This window comes from Tenrec ecaudatus, chromosome 11 (genome assembly GCF_050624435.1).
Source record: "Tenrec ecaudatus isolate mTenEca1 chromosome 11, mTenEca1.hap1, whole genome shotgun sequence".
Taxonomy (NCBI): domain Eukaryota; kingdom Metazoa; phylum Chordata; class Mammalia; order Afrosoricida; family Tenrecidae; genus Tenrec; species Tenrec ecaudatus.
In genome coordinates, this window is record NC_134540.1 from 152868023 (window position 1) to 152886872 (window position 18850).

The 18850-nt window shown below is 47.3% G+C and overlaps 1 long non-coding RNA gene across 1 annotated transcript in view; it reads left to right on the forward strand.

Annotated features, from left to right (window-relative positions):
• The first annotated feature begins 11953 nt into the window (after nucleotides 1-11953).
• The window catches only part of LOC142461375 (uncharacterized), a 39405-nt gene continuing 32508 nt past the window's right edge, over nucleotides 11954-18850 (forward strand). The window contains exon 1 of the long non-coding RNA XR_012786887.1: nucleotides 11954-12061. This is a non-coding gene — a long non-coding RNA (uncharacterized LOC142461375). The remainder of the gene's footprint in view (nucleotides 12062-18850) is intronic.

An 18850-nucleotide genomic window follows, 5' to 3' on the forward strand; every position in this document is an offset into this window, starting at 1 on the left:
CCTGTGATATTCCTGCATTCGGCATTGTTTCATGTGGCTTTGTGAGTCTAAAGAGGAACTTTTGGACTAGTGTAGGACTTAGGAACTTAAGTTTGCCTTGGCTGGGATGTTTTCTTGATATATAGTGCTTCTCGATAGCAAGCTCTTTCTTATACCTACATGAGTGTTACTGGGTTTGTTTCTCTAGTCAACCTGGCCTAACACGCTCATTTCATCTTTTTTGTAGAGCTACTTAACTTTTCATATTTATTCTGTTTAATCTTATATGTTATTCCCAAAATATATAAATTTAATGTATTTCAGGCTCAAAAAGATATACTTCTTTCAAGGAAACATTTGTAAAACTATATCCCTACTTTGCTTTATCTGTTTAGTGGAAAAAAATTTAAGCTGTGCACTCTCCATGTGTCTATCCAAAATCATTCTTTACAAGGCTCTTTGTGAATTTTATGATTACTTGACCCAGGAAGGGATTATTTGAAAAAGACATATGCTATTCTAGGCAAGCGGAATTATATGCAATTTATGATAAAGTAATTATACTATCATACAAATGAGATGTGTAATATGACCCATCAATAAAATATGTTTATATATATGCAACAACAATTTTATGAGGGTTCTCGCTCTGATTTTTGGATTTCTCCATCTTAGAATTCTCTGAGAATTATTTCCTAGGTGCCATACATTTCATTTTCCTTCAAGTCCGCTCGTGGGGACAGGACCGTCACTCCACCTCTGGACTGTCAAGGATGGCACAGTCGGCACGGCGGACACAGGTCTGTAGCGCATCTGCATTTGGAATGGCTGAGGCCATATGGTAGTTGTACATTTAACATGCAGCAAAACTACCAAGCTATTTTCCACGGTAAATGAAAAACAAAAACAACAGTAACCCAAACCTTAAACCCATTGCCATCAAGTCAGTTCCAGGGCAGAGCTGCGCACCTCTGGGTTTTCTGAGACTGTGAATTTGTGTGGAAGTGGACAATCATGTCTTTCCCCCAGGGAGTGACTCATGGGTTCTGACAGTTGAACTTGAGGTAGCAGCGAGCACCTTAGCCGTGGGACCACTATAAGGGTTCTGGATTTTTTTCCCCGTCTGCTGGCAAACACGTTTTATTTCCTATTGTTGTTGCTTTTCAGTGATTCCCATTCTATTGTTGATCTTGGAACAAGACCCAGTAACAGCCATTCATTCTCCTTAAGTTTTACGTACTCACTGACTCCACGGAAGTGAACTCTTTAGCTTTTCTCTCCCTAAGGATCTTTATGCGTCTGGCCCAGTCAGCACGCACGCTGAACTGTTGCTCTTCCCAACGGTCCCTGCCTCTGTCTGTTGCTAATGACTCCGGAATTCCTTGATGGCACAGCTGAGTCTGAACCATGGTCAGGCCCTGCGCATTAGCCAGGAGGTCAGCCATTCAAACCCACCAGCCAGCACTTGGGAGAAAGTGGAGGCTCTTTGCGCCAGTAAAGTTTCATCATCTTAGAAACCCTATGTAGAGCCACTGTGAGTTAGGACTGACTGAAGGCAGTGGCTCTTTTAATGCTGGGTTTATCGATATTTCTTATAGACCTATCTATCTCAAAGGACATGTGTCCAGTTGACACATGAATGAAACCATACATTTTCTTTTTTAAAAAAGACTTACTTAAAAACAACATAATTATACCATTAACTTATCAAGGAAACGATGTGACGCTCTAGCTCTATATACAATTTATACTGTGTAGCATTATATGGTATTTGAGGTATTATGTTCCACACATCCTAACGTCCTCTGGGTGGGTCAGTATGGCAGTTTCCACTGCATTGTTTGTCTTTCCATTTGATATTTGCTCTACAAGAACTTTTTGACTGCACATAGTTATTACTGAAGTAATGTTCTCATGAGTGAAACAAATTTACTGAGGTCAACGCTCATGTTATGTTCATGTCAAATTGACATGTATCTGTAGAGTTAGGTATACCACACAAAGAATTTCGAGCTTCGAAGGCTTAGGAGAAAATAAATCTGGATTTGTATCCATCTCATTAACTGGATAGAAGTCAGTGGTAGGAGGTCAATGGCAACCATTTCTGTCTTTGTCTTTGAGAAAATCTGAATGTGTCAAAAGAATGTGTCCTAGAAACCGAGTGTGAAGAGCCAGCAGCTCATCGGTGATGTGGTGCACACCAGGTGTTTGTCCGTGCTAACTAAAGACCTCAGCAGTTCTCCCTAGGCCAGGCATGGCCATTACAATCACAGGTGTGTGGCTTTGACAAATCCGTCCATTTTTCTCTATTTAGAAAAGCAAGCCTGGTAGCCCAGTTACTAACTCCACGATCTGTAGTTTGCAACCCCAGCCTGTCCGTGGGAGAAAGACAGGGCAGCAGCCTCTTCCATCCAGACCAGAGCCCCAGACATCCAGCCTTCGGCTCCACTGCAGAGGCCCTGTGCCAAATCAAGATGACCACAGGGGGCCTGGCTTCCCCCAGCGCAGAATGTGCTGGTTTCCTATGAGCTAGAGCAGGAGGCAGGCCGACACCTTTGGAGAGGGCTACACACGCACGCGGCCACTGCAGAGGGGCAGCCTCGAGGGACAGTGACACAGGTGCAATGTGTCCAGGTTGGCACTGTTTCCCACGGTAGGGGAGGCTTTTTGTGGCCCCAGTACTGTCCCCATGACATCAGGACTCGGGCCTAAGGCTTGCCCCTCCCAACTGAGGTGGGCGTTGCTACCTTTCACAGTGAGAGCCAGGATCCCTTTAGGGGAAATGTAGCCTAAGGTGAGACAGAGATGTGAACAAAGGCCTTCCCTGACAGGGTGATCATCACCAGGGGATTTATGATCGCAAATGCCAGCGACATTTAAAAATAAATTATAACCCATCCACAGACATGCATGCAGTTCTGTTTCTGAACGCTTTTTAATAAAATGGAAAAATACTCACGGAAGTATCATGTAACAAGAAAAACAAGACGCAACACTGCATATGCCACAGAGATATCTATAAGGTTTATTTGGACACGAAAACAGAATCAAAGACCCAATTAGCGGAGTTTTAGAAGCAGGCTTTATTGAGAAGCTTGCGGGCGGGTTCAGCAACTCTTGGTATTGAGCTATTGAAGCTGCGCACCGGGAAGAAATCCTGGTGGCCTTTTTATGCCCACTGCTGGCAGGCATAGCTGGGGAGGATCATAGCTGGGGAGGATCTACGCACACAGGTGCTTCAGAAGGTTGTTAATCTTATCTGTATGTCAGGGACGGGTGGAGTGACTATATCTTCAGAAAACATTCTGGCTTTGGGATGAGCTGGTTCCAGGAATTTGGGGTTGAGCAAGGGAGGGGAGGTCAGTTAGGGGTCAGTCTTGAGAGCTAAGATGGAGGTGCAGGACTCAAAATGGAGTCTGTTGTGCCAAGACCGGACAATATCTATCTTGGGGAGAGGGGCAGGACGTGGAACTAAGTACAGTCCGCAGTTAATGTGGTGAAAGGTGTCCAGTGAGCAGAGACCAAACTGGGGACATAGGGGGACAAGACTTTCCTGTCCTCAGAAGAACCCCCCCCACCGCCCCCACAGCGACAGAACTTTTGTTTGAAAATATGCAATGCTCAAGATGTAGGAAACCTGAGAGTCGGCCTATAGGGTACTGACTGCTGTCTATTTATTTTACTAGGTTTCCCCCAATTTAAAAATTGGGGGTGAAAAATTATACACCTGTTGTAGGGGATAAAAGGGACCCCACATTCAAAAAGAACAAGGAGACACACTTATTAAGTCTTAAACAGGACAGAGACAAATCATACAGACGAGGGAGACAGTCAGCACAAGGCCCAAATGGTGGCCAAGATTCCCAGAAACTCGGCTACTTAAATAGGACATGGAGAAAGCTGTCCGTCAGTCACAATGGTGGCAGATGAAGACACTGCAGCTGTGGGCAGGAGCCAGCTTGCAGGGAAGGGGCTGAAGGGGGACAGTAAACCCATGCAGATGGATGGCACATGGTTGGTTCAGGACCCTCCACCTAAGGCAGGTAGACTGGGGCTCATGCCTATGTGGCACTCAAACGTGCTGCCATCGAGGAGGAAACACCATCTAATTAATAGCGACCCTATAGAACAGCTAGGACTGCCCTGCGGGTTTCCGGGGCTCTAAATCTAAACAGGAGCAGAAAGAAACTCTCGTCTTTCTCCCTAAGAGCAGGTAGTGCGTCTGAACTGCGGACTGTTCAGTTAGCATTCTTCGCTGAAATCGTGTCATCCCCAGTCTCATCAAGGACAAACGCAGGCAAGTCCCCTTCCCTGTCACAGGCAGGACTACAGAAGGAAGGGCGGAGATTTGGGAGAGATTCACTGTTGCAAATTAGAAAAGTTTACATAATTGGGTCAGACCCACCCCCCACCCTGATCAGAGGAGTATGACTCTTAGTGCCCCAGTTCCCATCAGGGGCACACCAGGCACGTTCCTGAGGGCGAGGCTGCCCCTGAGTGGCCGGCCACGTGCGGCACAGCAAACTCTCTGCGCCTGAGAGCGAAGTGTTTTTACATTGCTTGTTAGAATGAACTCTGTGGCCCTGAGAGGTCAACGGTCAGAACTTAAGGGAACCGGAACCTAGCGGAGACGCAGATGGATTTCCGGCTCCTCCGCCCTTAACCTGCGGCTCGCCACAAACCGAGCGCTCAGAACATCAGCCCTCAGATGCTGCAGCACCGGGGTCCGTCGAAGTGGGAGCCTCCACACCAGGCTTTGAGTCCTGGGAGGTAAGGGGTCCTCACTATGTGGGTGATGTGGGCAGACTGTCACAGGGAAGCCGCTTCACAAGACAGGACTGAGGAAAAGTGAGCCTATTTATGAAGGAATCACAAAACTTACTGCCACTGAGCTGATTCCGACTCAACGACATTACAGGACAGGGGAGAGCTGCCCCTGTGGGTCTCCGAGGCGGTGACTGTTTACGGGAGTAGAGAGCCCCATCTTTCTTGGGAAGAGTGGCTGGTGCTTTCAAACTGCTGATCTTGTAGTTCGTGGCCCCAGGTGTAACCATTGCACCACCAGGACTCCTAGTACCTAGGAAGACCAACCTGACTGTTTCCACCCGCTTCTTCCAGCTACGAGGGAAATCAAACCCACAGCCAACTAGCAGATCCTAAGTCACAGTGACCCTACGGGACCCAGCAGAACTGGCCCTCGGGGTTTCCAAGGCTAAACTGCTTGACAGGAGCAGACAGCCTCATCTTTCTCCCGAGGCGCAGCTGGTGGGTTCGTACCTGCAACTCTGTGGTCAGCTGCTCAATGTGAGACCCACTGTGACACCAAGGCTCCCTGAGCGATGAATTTGGAAACTTTGGCAGTCAGGGCATTGGGCGAAGGGGTCTTCAGGAGCAATCTGGCCCATGTGATAAGCCATCTGGTTCTGATTGTCCTTTTGCCTTAGAGGTGAGCTTCCCCTCCGACCGCAGGTCTTGTCAGCTGAGTTCTGCCCTGCAGGTGGAGATAGTTGAAGTTTGACTTCTAATTGGAAACAGCAGAGCTGTATCCATTCATCAGGAGTACTGAGGGGACTGCAGGATTGAAGCAGGAGGAGAGCAAAGGACGGGGAGCTGCAGCCAAGTGCTTTGGCGCAGCGTAGCCCTGTGCCGGCTCCAAAGACCCACGCAAGGCACCTGGTCTCTGTGGACTCTGAATTCCTCATTTTCAATGCACATAACAGCCGACCACGTTACGTGACTGGCAGAGGAGAGGGTGCCTGTGCTTTGGTTCCCCCTGGTGATTCTCATGGCAAACTATCACCGAAACATATGGCTGTTTCTTAGGGGACTGCAAGGTGCCGAGGGAAGTGGGCTGGTCATCTCCCATGGTTGAACTTTTCCTAACTCCCTTTTCTCACTGCCAAGGGGCTTCAGTGGGGACCCAAGGCAAACACCCCTGTCCCCCTGCCCAGCTTTGTGATCTAGCGCAGGCACATGTTATTTTCTCACAGTGCAGGCTTTCAGGAAGTCCAGATCCAGGGTGCTGGCTCTCAGGGAATGTCCTTGTCCCTTCCCAGCTTTGTCCCCAGGAGTGGTATCCATCTGCTTGCTTGTTATCGTCTGTTCTCGGGACCTTACACAAGATTGCTTTAAACCGCACCTGAAAAAAATCCTGCCTCCTTACTATGATAAAGGAACCCTACTCTCCAAGCGGGCTCACGGCACAGATTACATAGGATTTGGTAACACTTGCTTTGGGGGACACAGTTCCATCCGGAACACACACGCATAGCCTTTAGACAGTGAGTTTCTGTTAATCAGTTGCCAGCTGGGGTGCCCTTTGGTTCATCCCGGCCATTTTGCACCTCCTTCCCCCTCTCTCAACCCCCCCTGTACACCCGCCCCACACACACACACACCGGTGAACATTTGCCTTATCTGGAGACAAATAGCTGTGGTCACAACTAGGGGACAGTGCTGCTGGCATTTAGTGGCCCAGGCCTGCAGGACAGGCCGTGCCACAGAGTGATCCACCGCAGACATCCTCAGTGCCCACTCTAGGGGCGGAACCCTCACCAGACACGGTGTGGGTGGCCCCATGGGAAGGGCAGGGCAGCCTTCACACGCCCTCTCTGGGATGTAGTCCGGCACCTACATGCCCACACACCTGGGCAAGCGGTGGCCAAAACTGTAGCAAAAACAACCAGAAAGGACTCTGTGGCATTTTGTCTCCCTGTTTTCCATCTTCAGAAGTTTTTCTTTAAGGCTTTTACAGCTCACCACCACCACACCGAGGGACCTACTTCCCACGGACTGTGGCAAGGCCTTATCACGTTCATGGTGCCCATCAAGGAGGGCTCCCTTTTCATGGGCGCTCTTCAGATCCCCGGAGCACACAGAAGTGTGCCTACTGGTAGAACCTGCCATCAGTGCTCAGCCAAGACCTGTCCTCTCAGATGCCTGGGTGCAGGTGGTCACACTGCCTGCCCTCCCTGGAGTCCATGAGTGAAGCCGACTGTTTGACCAAAATTACCGGCCAGCCAGGTCTGTAGCACTCTGCTGAGTGTGGAGCTCGCCTTTCCTCCTGATGGTGAACAGCCACGCCTCCTGCTCCACCCAGCAAGTCGGCTCTCCCCCTTCCCCCTCAGTGGGCTGCTGCCCTCTGAAGGTCTTGTAGAGCAGGGGGCCTCCTGGACCCAGTGCCAGAAGGGGGCCGTCTGAACCAATGTGAGGCCATTGACCCGCAAGTTTCCTTCTAAGTGTACCATGCCCCGGCTAGAGAAAGCCCCTGAGCTGGACGCGAGTTTTGTTTTAGCTGAAAATGGAATCCATAATTACACTGTTTATCTGCTTCATTTCCCTCTTGAGGGCACTGTGGGGGCGCATTTCTGCTGGATGATCACAAAGGTTTCATCTGGGGGAAGCTGCACGGAGAGAGGAGCTGGCTGGCCCCTACCTGTGAAAGGGGGTGCCTTTGCTGAGACGGAAGGGGGGGGGGTTCAGCTAGGAGTGATCCACTCAAGTGTCTGCTCGGCATGACAGCGAGCCCCGTTGGTGCTTCTGCTCTGGGACATCGTTGCTAAGGGAAAGTGAAAGAAATGTTGTTGCGTGGACACTCCCCTGAGTGCTCTCCTCCCAAGGCTCTCGCTCCAGACCTCCCAAACAGCTGTCTGTGGTCAGTCAGGTGGTTTCACAGTGGTGAGGAAGGTGCTGGGCTGGAATGGCCCAGGCCCATGGCAGGCACTGCCACTCAGAGCGCAAGGCAACTCCGGGGCAGTGTCTTCAGTTCTCTGAGCCTTGGTGTCTCTGTCCGTAGCGTGGGGGTCCTGGCTAGGTCTTACTCTGTGCGTGATGCTGATGACTGACCATGAAAGGCATTTGGTCCACAGTAGGTGCTTCGTGGAGTGAGACCATGGGGGTACATCAGGATGCTGGCCAAAATGTGGGAGATTCGGGTATGTCCAGGGGTGCCTCAGAAACACGGGCCTCAAAACGCACTGAAAACCTGATGGAGCAGAGCTCGCATCTGGTTCCCCGGACTCAGAACCAACCTGAGGGCCCCTGGCTGTAAGTGCTTCCTGCGCAAATGGACGTGGTGGTCACGACAGGGACCTTCTGAGCCACTCCAGGAGGAGTATGTCTGTTGTCGCAGCCCCCATTTCCACTCCAGGGTAAAACAGGAATCGGCCCAGCCGAACCCCATGTTCCCCCTGCACCTGTGCTCGTCGAGAGGCAGGCAGTGGATCTGGCACGGCCGTGAGTTGAAGCAGTGCCCACACTCTTGCTGGCTGCCTTCGTTGTTGGCGTCAAGTCCCATAGATGCACTGGCATAGCCGGCACCGACCTCGCGTTTCCCACAGCGCTCCAGACCAAGGAAGGGCTTTGTGGGAAGCCACGCTGTGTAGATGCGAGGTGACCGGCCACAGCTTGATCTGAAAGTTCATGTGTCTTCCCAAAGGACAGCAGGGAGGGCACGGGGTCCTTTCAGTATTCCCTCCCAGCACTGTGATTCAGGGACGGACGTCAGTTCTTCTTTGGCCTTCCTTATTCAATGTCCGAATTTCGAATGTGTGGGGTGATTGAAAAGGCCACTGTTCAGGTCAGGTGCACCTTAGTCCTCAAAGCACCGGCGTCCCTGCTTCTCGACACTTTAAAGAGGTGTTGCACAAAAGTTAGGTGTGCCCTCCTCCCCCAAACCATTTTATTAGGAGCAGTATTGTACAATTGCTACCCCAATAAGTTTCAAAGCATGTCCTTCCTTTCTTGAACTCCTTGCTATCAGCACCCTTTTACCCCCATCCCAAGGAACTTTTATTATAATTACTATCTCTAGAGATTCTTCATTCCTGGGTTTCATATACCAGAACACAGAAAAATGCTTTAAAAATATTCAAAAAGGCTACCCACATGAAAAAATACATAAAAATAAACTCCAATATGAAAAAACCCCAGAAAATATTGAGAGCCCAATCAAGGCCAGGTGTCTCAGAGGGGAGGTCAAATGACAAGGCTTTAACCCTTCAAGTCAGGTTTGACATTTTAATCTACCACAGTTTTCCCTCCAACACTCTGCTTGGTACCCAGTTTATTCCTGTCCCTCCATTAGGGGAGGCTTATTCCCTGTGTAGATCTCACATGTATCTCGGGCTTCCACTGTCATCTGCAGCCTTCTGCACACCAGCATCTCAGTGTTGTTGGAACTCTGATCGTAGTCCCTCTCGGGCTCTGGATGGCACAGCTTGTGATCCTCAGGGCACAGATGCTCAGTGCAACGCAGTGTGTCCTTTGAGCTCTGCACTGCTGTTTCCTTGCACATGGGTGTGGATCCAAGCAAGAGGAAATCTTGGTCAATCCTACTTTTGCTCCGCTTATGCCTCAGTCTTGACTGTCTTTGCAGTGCCCTTTGACTTATTGAGGTCCGATGGTCTATATGTCATCCCACCGCTCCTCAGTCCTCAGGTCTTCTCTCATTAGTGTTCAGGGCGTCACGTCTGTTCTGAAGTGTTCTCAAGGGCATAGTTTGGATCTGTGGACTTGGTTTCCTTCAGCCTGACCTTACACTGATCCACGGTCGGGCCTGGCCACCTTAGTTGGCTGCTGATAGCGAGCTTCCCCATCGTCTCTTCCCCCGACGTGGTCTATAGGACATCTCTCTGTTCCCTCTGGAGAAGTCATATATTGTTAAAAGTATATCTTCTAGGAGCAAGTCATTGGTTCTTGCAAAATCCTGTCACCAACTCAAGCTTCACTTCTATCACCAAGGCCATATTTTCCAACTACTGTCCCTTCCTCCTTGTTTCTAACGCTTGCGTTCCAATTACCAGTACTGAATCATGCATCCTGATTGCTTGATAAATTTCAAACTGAAGATGATGGTAGACTTCTTCACTTTCTGCATTGCTACTTCTAGTAGTTGGTGCATACGTGTGAGTAATAGTTGTATTGACGGCGTTTCCTTGCATGGGGATAGATATTATCTTGCACAGACAGCACTGTACTTCAAGATAGATCTTGAAATATCCTTTTTGATGGTGAATGCAGTTCCTTTCCTCTTGAATCTTTCATTCCCAGCCTAGTAAGCCATCTGATTTTGTCATTCAAAATGCCATTTCAGCTCCCTAAGTCCTAGAAGGTTGATGTTTATGCGTTCAGTGGCGCTATCTGCCTTCCTATTTTCCAGGGGAGAATACTGGGGATTAACTGAAGGCGGCAGATGAGGGATTTGTACTATCAACTTCCCCACTTCAGAACCTTCCTGCTTACCACCATGCTGTCCTGTCTCACCGCGATCAGTATCTTCGCCACATGAATGTTTGTGACGTTAGTAGAGAGCTCCGGGTGTTGCTTGTGTTTCCTAGCTGAGGTGCACGCGGCGCTCATTAGGTCTGGGCCCAGGACTAATGACTGTGACATGCCTGGGTCCATGTTGCTCACGGGCACCCCCACCCTCGCCAAAGCCACCGTCCAGAAATGGTGTCCAACTCGTAGTGACTGCACCCAGCAGAGTGGAGCTGTTCCTGGGGGTCCTTGAGACCCGACATCCATATTGTCCTGTACTGTGTTGTCGAGTTATACTGCACCGCACTGTATTGTAGTTTGAGACAGTCAATCATCATGGAAGCAGACAGCCTCATCTTTCTCCTGGGGAAATAACTGCTTCTGCTTTGAATTCTCGGCCTTCGTGGTCACCAGCCCAGACAGAGCTTCACCCGTGGCCCCGCCAGGGCTCCGTAACCTCTGATCTATGGATTTTCTTGATCCCCAGTTTAAAAATAATCAACTTGTTTTGTTACTTCCTTCCTGGGTGTAATTTATTTCAATCATTTCATCACAAAGATTTTGCCCAGCACCTACTTACTATGTGTTCCTCCATCAAACTAACCACAAAGCAAGTCACCCAGGGGAGTCCAACCCCACAGCCCCGTGGGACAGGCAGGAACCTCGCCGTGGGGCCTCGAGGCACCCCGAGGCTGTCTGTGATCATCATGGAAGCAGGCTGCCTGCGGCCTCCGTTGGCCTCCTACAGCACAGCTGTGGGTTTGCACCACTAACCTTGGAGTTAGCAGCAGAGTGTTTGAGCTCCTGGGCCAGCACGCCCCAGGCTTTTGACTGTGTGAAAACTGACAAGGTGTGTACACTATGGGACAAAGAGCTTCATAGTAGTAAGATTCTGTCGGTCCGTGGCTGTGACTCAAAGGCATTATGTATTTTACTATTTTCCTTCTAAAATAAAACCATGCAATTGTATCATGACCTCTGTCTCACCCTAAATAACGTGGTCAAGCTTATATTTTACATATTTATTAAGATATACATCTTCATTGTTGCTAAGCTCTAGCGAGGCTGAGGTCAGAGCCCTCGTGACTGATGCTGTCCCAGAAAGTAGAATTCTTCTGCTGCATAAATGATAGCTGATAATGCAAGACCACTGCGTGAGGAATTATAGGTTAGAGCGTAGCTTGGCAGGCACAGTGACGTGACTACAGGCCATCCCCAGATTACAAATGAGTTTTTGGGTTTTTTACTAAGTCTTTTTAAATCCAAAGACACTTAGGAATGGTTCCTATCTAACATCAGTCAAGTGTCTATCTTGATCTGCAGTGTACCTTTCTGTGCATAAAAAACACTTTAAAATAGACAGGCTAAGACCCCTTTGGCCAAACAATACAGTAACAATACTAATGAAATGTGGTGATGCCTGCAACAAAATATCAAAACACCTGTTTGTGGATATGAAGCACTGTAGGCACCTCGGGTTTTTAATAGGATTGGCTTGGGGGGGGGTTCTAAGCACAGGTTGTAGGAGAGTCATGGTGACAGACTTCTGCAACTGCCAGTTAGAAAATTCCATGGGATCCGGCGGGGTTTAGAACCAAACCCAGAGCCTCGGGAGCCTCACTCCATCCTCAGCTCTCTGGGCGGGGCTCACAATTGGGAATGTGCATGCTGAGTTCTTGATCCCGTTCTTCCCCCACCCCCATATCCCCGCAGCCCAGAAGTTGAAGCACACCCTGGAACCTTGCCACATGGAGTACCCCGCGTTTGTCTGGGAGCGCACCATCAAGGAGACCACCAGGAACATTGCCTGTGAAGCCTGCTCCAAGTAAGGCCCCCCACCCCTCAACACACACATCCCCCCACGGGCAAGTGGGACACAGGCAGTTGGCTTGCAGAGACACGGAAAGCATGGCTGCCCTGTCGTGTGGGCACGTGTTCCTGTAGCTGGGAAGAAGCGTTGTTGGGTCTGTGAGATCCTTCCAAGGGTGGCCCCCATTCAACTGCATAAGAGCATTTCCTGGAACGGGGGAGACTTCTCTGTCCAGGTGCTTATGGTTGGAGAAGTCCCAGTGGATCTTTTTATAAATGGATGGTTGATCATTTAAAAGCCGGCTCAAGGAATTCTCAGATCACATCCTTAAAACTAACTGGCCTTTGTGTTTTCCCAAATCTGGTAAAACGGTGTTGGTCTCCCGTGTCTCCATGTGCATTTCACGGATGACTAATGATGCCGATGCTATTTTAACAGTTTTATTGATGACTTGGACTTCCTTGCCTCTTTGGTCCCATGAGACTCCTGTGTTGGTTGGTTGGGTCTATTTTTTGGTTTGGATATTCCTTGTGTTCTAGATTCCATTTGTTTATAAGTACCACACATGGTGCATGCGTCTTCCTAGTCTTTGGGGTGTGTCTTCAATTTTTAGAGGCGTCTTTTGTTGAGGAGAGTTTTCTGTGCTCTTATTTTAATGTAGTCCAATTTATCCCTCTTTGCTTTCATGACTTGGTGTCGTGTTTTTTTTCCCCTTTATAGGAAACGATCATTTTATTGGAGGCTCTTACAGCCCTTTTTACAATCCGTATATCGATTGCATCAGGCCTGTGTGTACATACGTTGCCATCATTCTTTTCTGGACAGTTACTTTCTATTGAGCCCTTGGTATCTGCTCTTTTTTAGCCTCCCGCCCCCCCCTCCCTCATGACCCCTTGATAGATTATAAATTATTTTTATTTTCACATCTCACACCAACAGCTGTCTCCCTTCCCCCATGTTTTCTGTTGTTATTCCCCCTGGCCGGAGGGGGGGGGGGTGTGTGTGTATGGTTTTGTGTCAATCATTGTGATAGGTATCACCTTCTCCCATCCTCTCCCCTCTTTCCCCTTACCCTTCTGGTATCTCTATCCCCACTCCTGTTCCTGGATTCCGTGTGCCATGAGCTCCCATCTCTTATCTGGACCTGTGTACATGCTCCGGTCTGGGCTGAATTGAGCAGCAGCACTGGGGTCATGAGAGAGACACTCTCCTATAATGTCCTTCTGAGTGCTTTCAAGCACTGCCTTTCCTGTGCAGGACTCTAATCCCTCTGGAAGTGATGTGTGCATGTCGTCAGGTGGAGTTCTAGTTTCGTCCTTTCCTGTGTTGTTGGTATGTTAACCAAGCTGTGCATTCCCTACAAGTGGTTACGATGCCCCCGTGTCGGGCTGAGCTCCGGTCTGCGTGCAGGTTTGTTGCTCGCCCTGTGGTGTGTCAATGGACCTAAGTATCATCACTTTAACTAGGACTTGCTACTTAGGAAAGCAAGTGCCTGCTTCCTTCTCATTTACATGGCTATTCTTGACTTTGTAATTTTTATATTAATTTTGGTATACTTTTGTTAAACCTGCATGAATTCTATGATTTTGATTAAAAGCAATATGTTTGTTGTAGATGAATTTGAAGCCAACTGCTGTTTTAAATATTGGACCTTTTCATTCATAAACTGAGTATCTCTATATAAATCTTTTTCAATGCCTTTAATACAGTATTATAATTTTATTTATGAAAGGCTAAAACATAGTATATACCTTTCTTGTCATCATAAGTGCTACCTATTAGAATTACATTTTCTAATTGGTAACTGCTATTAGTATATCACTGATTTATGTACATTGAATAACTTACAGCAAATTGCTAACTGATCTTTTAGATCGAATTGCTTGTGTATACATGATCTTGGACTTCTTGCATAGGCAATAATATCATTAGTGAAAGTTTACTTCCTAATTGTCATTCTTAACTGTGAGTGTGTGTGCGTGTGTGTGTGTTTTACTGTTCTGGAGTTCTGATACATTGTTGAATGGAAGTAGTGAGAATATCAACTATTTTCAGGTTTAAAGAAAAGCCTTCTGTAGTTCCATGTTGCGTATAATATCTGTTTTATGTTTTTCAAATTAGCCACTTAGGTAAAAGAAAACCTCTATGAGATCTTGTTGCAGCCTCCGTGGTTTGAAACTTGTATGAATATTGAACTGTAGTAAACATTTTTTCTACGTCCATTACTAGAATCACCTTCCTTTAATTTGTTAATATGTTGAGTTACACTGGTGTCTTTTTCAAATTTTAAAGCCAGAAGTAGATCATGTATAATAAACATATCTATAATAGTAAATACAGTGTTTAACTTGAAAATAGTTATTTTCCCAGGATGAATCTCAGTGGTACCAGGGAAAGAGAGACACACACCACCACCACCACCACCACCACCACCACCACCACCACCACCACCACCACCACCACCACCACCACCCCAGCTCTTAGCTACCCTCTATACGGTTTCTGAGACAAAAAGTCTTTACATGAGCAGACAGCCTCATCTTTGTCCTTGGGAGTGGTGGTGGATTTTGAACCACCAGTCTTGCAGTTAGCAGCAGGATTCTCATATTCATATTCTCTCCCTTTCTCCCTCCCTCCTCCTACCCCTCCATATGTACCTTAGATTTGTTTTGCTCATATTATACCATGGGCTTTTGATTTATGTTGAAAATATAAATTGTGTAATGTCATTTGGTTTTCTTCTTAAGGTTACTTCATTGTACCAAATTAGCCTCGATAGTTTTCCTCATTTTCTATTATCTGTAATATTTTGTATAGGATTGAATTATCTGTTTCATATATGTTTACGAAAGCTTACCTATAAAGTTATCTACCGATGATTGATGGGATTTTGTGCATGTAGCTAGACTAATTTCTTTAATGATTTGAATTACTCTTTCTTTTGGAAATGGCTTTAGCTATGATATTTCTTAGAAAGTTGCTCATTTCCATCTCAGTTTTCAAGTTTATTGGAGTGCATATGTTAATTACATTCTATTTTGGTTTTAAAACAGTGGTTCTCAACCTTCCTAATGCCGGGAACTTTAATACAGTTCCCCATGTGATGGTGACCCCAACCATAAAATTATTTTTGTTGCTGCTTCATCACTGTAATTTTGCTACTGTTTTGAATTGAGCGACCCCTGTGAAAGGGTCGTTTGGTTGAGACTCACAGGTTGAGAAAACCGCTGGATTAGAAGCTGCTACTGTAGTTGTACTTTGTTCCTGTTTAAATTCTTGGTGGTCCTCATGGATTCCCTGTCCCTCCCTTTCCCCTGCTCTCTTGTGCTCCCCACCCCCTCCCGTCTTCACACTGTCAGCTTCTTGTCTGTATGATTACCATGTGTCTGGGGGTTACTCTTTCTTATTTGCTAACTTTTTGCACACACACAAAAAAGTTAGCCTGCAGATGTCTATGTGTATGCTCCAGTCTATCCCCATAAAGGGTTTTCATTGTTGTTGACTTCTCACATTTTTCTATTATCATCATGTTCTGATCTGTATTTTTGAAAAGAGTGCTTCAGAATCTCCTAACTCGTATCTTTTTATTATTGATCTCTAAAGCAGCATTGTATTCGGCTTAATACCTCCTTTTAGTTTTGTGGAGACTTGCTGTGTTTTCTGTATCCGTGTGTGTGTGTGTGTGTGTGTGTGTGTGTGTGTTTAAACAAGCTGCATTCTGTAGTAGCTAGTCCTGGGATCGGTATGTATCCTCTGGGGCAAATCTTCCCATTTACTGTTGGTGTCGAGCTACTTAATATGCCAATTCCTCACCAGCATTATGGTTGGTTGATTTAGCTTGTCATGTCATGCAGTTCATCTTGCATTTTATATTTTGAAGATGCACTGCCATGTATCTTATACATACGTAGGAGCATGGACTCTGTCCCAGTGGAGCAGCCCTCTTTGTCCATGGAATTGGCCCTGGGCCTCCTCCCCCTTTGCTTTGTTTGCTGAGAGAGCAGGAACTGTGGCTCTGCTCTCTGCGGATGTGTCGCCGCCGCCTCTGCGTGGATTCAAATCCACGGTGAGGACTGCCGGAACTCAAATCCCTGCTTCGCCGTCTGCGGGGCATACTCCTAGGAGCAGAATTGCTGGGCCATGCAGTTGTTCTACATTTCAAAGGGCTGTTTTTGTTAACGTGGTTGCAGTATGTTAAGATTCCATCGCTTCAGAAAAGGGCTCCAATTTCCCCACATTCTCACCAGCACCCCTCCCGCGCATCCAAAGGAACAGCCGAACTCATGGTGGAGAAGTCCGAACTCGCACATGCCTGATCTTGCTGAGCAATGTCTCTGCACTCCCGGTCCCTTCTTTGGACAAAGTCTACTCAAGTCCCTTGCCCATTTTATAAATTGTTTGACTTTATGTTATTGAGTGGCTAGGATGATTGATTTTTAGCAATTAAACCCATACACATACAGCTTCCACATAGTTATCAGCTGTACGTTGCCTTTTCAGTTTATTGATAGCTGTACTGTGTTTTCACCCCACTAAATAATTTATTATCGTTGTCAATTTGGCCACCACTGTTTTTAGTGTAGAGTGCTTTAGGGGTGCTTTCCGGAACGGTGGTTAAGTTTTCTCCTTCGTCTAGAGCAATGGTCTCAGCCTGTGGGTCGCGACCCCTTTGGGGCTCTAATGATCCTTTCACAGGGGTCCCGATTTATAACAGTAGCAAAATGACAGTGATGAAGTAGGAACGAAAATAATGTGATGGTTGGGGGGGGTGTCACCACCACATGAGGAACTGTATGGAAGGGTCGTGGCATGAGGAAGCTTGAGAACCACGGGTCTAGAGTGTCTTATTTAATATGTACTCGGCATGGGCCATTTCACTCCGTGGTCTCCCAGTGGTTGTCCTGTGGGGAGAATGTCCCACTGCCTTCTGGCCTTTGACTTTGCATCTTTGTCAGTAGCTTGACTTTTCCTCCTGATGGTGTTTTAGAAATATTCACCGTATCTTCATTGTTCTCAAATTTCCTAAAGTGTTCTTGAAATAAGTTTGTTTTTATGAGTTTATGTACTTTTCTCCTGATTCATTCCTTTCGAGGTGTATTTCAGTTAACTTCCTTCTGCTTACAGAATCCATTAGATTTTTAGTATTGCCGACCTTTTCATCGAATCCATGTAAGCGTTGTTTGCAAAGCTGTGCGTAATTCCGTGCAGCCTGTTCCTCTGATGCCACTGTCCCTGACTGGGATGCCCTCAGACTGCTCAAGTGGCTTCGAGTCTCGGGGTGCCAAGGTGTGTTTCCCCATGTGTTCACTTCCGTTCACGGTGGGTTGTTTGCTCCTGTGTTTTGTCCGTTTTGACTGAACTGGTCTGTAATATTGTCATTTCTGTTGTAATGGAAAATAATTCGAGTTGCTGGTCACAGTGGATTGGCATCTGGGCTTCTATCAGGCATCTGATTAGTACTGATTTCCTGAGAATAAGTGTCATCAGAGACTTGCAACATATAATTACCATAAACATCTTACCCAACTAGTGTCTAGTTCAGGCTTTAAAGATGGCTCTCTCTGTCCAGAGCTCTCCATCAGCAGCAGAGTATTAGTCTTTCATGCTTACCTATGAATGTTCGGGTTGACTTCTAGTGCCCTCTCTACTAAGATTTCTTGGGGGTGTATCTAAACAATTTTGTCTTATGATTTCATCCAGCTTATCAAAGTGTGTAGCCCAGGATGGCCTCCAGGGTGGCCGTCTCCTGTGCTGGAACTGTGTGTCTTGGCTGTGGCTACGCCAGCTCTGCCGCAGGTGAGGGCTGAAGGGCAGTGCATGCAGGAGCCCTGAGGGCGAGGCATTCAGAATGGGGACCTGAGTCTGCTATTCGGGCAGTGCCGCCTTTGCAAGGATCTGACGTATGGACGCCCAGCTTCCTCAGTCATTTGGGGCTAGTAATGGTAAACGACTCCTTAGCTGGGGTGAAAATTAAATGAGACAATGTGTGTTATGAATGTGGCGTAACGCCTGGGCCACAGTAAGGAGTCACTAAATGGCCACATGTTTTACATGCGTACCGTCATATGTATAACAGGTTTTTAACTTCCAGAGACTAACCTGTCAAACGTTTAATGTTCCCATGAAGTAGTCTAACATCACTGCACCACTGCTGAAATCCCCATTGGCTCACAGCACAAAAGACACCTATGAATGATGAGAGCACTGTGAACCATGGTCCGTGGCTCCGGAGTTCTGAGAAGTAGACTCCAATGATTCCATGATGATTAGGGACCTTTTGGCTAGAGTGATGCTATACCCTGGACCATCCTCACTGCGAAGTCCATGAGTTGGCCAATAGCTACTACTGAGTGATAGACGGGTATGTGGCATGGAGGACAAGTCAAGGTTCTTAGTTCCAGACTAAGTAAACGCTATCAAGGAATCAAGATGGAGGATTGGGAGGGAAAATTGGATGCTCCCTTCCTGGCTCATAATTAGAAACCCGGGGTAAGAGTGAAGATTAATTCAAGCTAAATGACACGAGCATTTCAAACTAAAGAGACGACCATCTTCCATCCGTTCGGAGATGGTTACAGTCTCCCCAAGGCCCAGAAACCATTCTGTTAGGGAGAACACACAGACTGAAAGGCCTGCCATGGAGAAGGAGGCGTCTCCACCATCCACAGAGGCTCAGTGCCATGCAGGGCCGAGGGCTCATGGGAGACGGGAAAGTTGAGCAAGGCCCGGGACAGTTTGCTGGCAGCAGGGAGAACAAGGTAGCGCAGACTCTGAAGAGGACTCCTGTCAAAGTGTTCTTTCCGG